This window comes from Etheostoma cragini, chromosome 20 (assembly GCF_013103735.1).
Source record: "Etheostoma cragini isolate CJK2018 chromosome 20, CSU_Ecrag_1.0, whole genome shotgun sequence".
Taxonomy (NCBI): Eukaryota; Metazoa; Chordata; class Actinopteri; order Perciformes; family Percidae; genus Etheostoma; species Etheostoma cragini.
In genome coordinates, this window is record NC_048426.1 from 6,040,535 (window position 1) to 6,042,078 (window position 1,544).

Consider the following 1,544-nt stretch of genomic DNA (forward strand, 5'->3'; position numbering starts at 1 on the left):
CCACAGCCCTGCTGTGTGAACCGCGTATCGCTTGCGATTACTGCGGTGCACGCATCCTCGGGCTTGGACCCCTAATTAAAAGATTACAAAGTTACATGAAACCCAGATTTAGACAAAGGAAGGGCATTTCAAGAATATGAAGTATATGTAGTTTGAGAGTTTGACACTTGACTTGAAGGTATCTACACAAGAGGGACATGACACTCATGAATGTGTCATAAATATTAACAAGTCACAAAAGTTTTGGACATAACGCTTCTTTTAGTAAGTGTCATTTGGTTTTGTCATGACAGTCATGTGTTCATGAACATCTCATTCTTATGTAGATACCTTTTAAGTAAAAAAATGTTTTAATGTTACAATGTTGAAGGAGTTTTTTTAATTGTTTATCATAGTAAAGTACTTTATAATACTTGCTCTGTCCTTAACATTCATTCTTTGAAATAATCTGAATTCAATAGTTTTTTTTGATTTCTTTGAACATGTACTATTAAGAGTCTATTAACCGTGTACACGAAGGAAACCACACAAGATCATCTTCCCCAAGAAAATCAAGGAAATATTTGGCTTTTGAGAAAAGAAATGTAAAGTAAAATATATTGATACAGCGCTTATCACAGATTTAAAAATCCCAAAGTGCTTTTATTTAAAACATTCAATATGATACATATTAAAATATAGTGCACACTTAAAATAACATAATACATCAAACATAAAGTGTGGACAGGTTAACCAAAGGCCTGTTATTTAAAAAAAAGAAGAAAAATGTAGGTCTAGTAGGTAATTGGGTTATTGTATGAAAGTAAAATATGTATAAATAACACTTGCTTTGTCCTTAACAATAGTCCTTTTATTATAATCTAAAGCGATTTGTTTTAACTTGTACTATTAAGAGTTCTAAACAGTTGCTGTACCAATCATTAAATTAACCGTGTACAGGAGGGAAACCGAGATCAGCTTCACCCAGAGAATCAAGGAAGTGGAAAGTCGCTTCTCAGGTGATCAGGAATCTGTCGCACAGCGTTTACAGACTAACATTTTGAAACTGGAACAGCACTACCAAAATAAGCTGAAGGCTCTTTCTGAAAGGCACGGCGAGCAGGAGCTCAGCTGGGAGGCACAGATGCAGGAGGCCCTTGCAAACGCTGAGGATCAAAGAAGAATGATGGCGGAGGCCAAGGAGCAAGAAATGGAGAGCCTGGATCAAGAGTGGACAAAACGGCAACATGAGCTAGATAGTCTTCATCAAGAGGAAATGGAAGAACTTGTGCTGAAGAACCAGCAACTGCAAAACGAGCTGGACGACTTTATCAGCGTGGCTCAGACTAAAGAGCTAGCGCTGAGTAAGCAGCTGAATGACCTCCATAACCGGCTCCAAGGGAGCCTGGACACCAAAGACGAGCTTCTTGCTCAGTCTGAGAAGAAATTGCTCGAGACTGAGATCCTGCTAAATCAAATGGTGGCCGATTTTAACCTTCCTATGGTGTTAGGGTCCCGACGGACCCGTTTTGAGTTTTAACATGCATAAAAGCACTTCATACATT

General features: G+C 38.2%; 1 protein-coding gene across 4 annotated transcripts in view; it reads right to left on the minus strand.

The window, feature by feature from the left end:
• Positions 1–1,544, minus strand: part of nin (ninein (GSK3B interacting protein)) — a 29,531-nt gene that overhangs the window by 13,434 nt on the left and 14,553 nt on the right. The window lies entirely within an intron of this gene.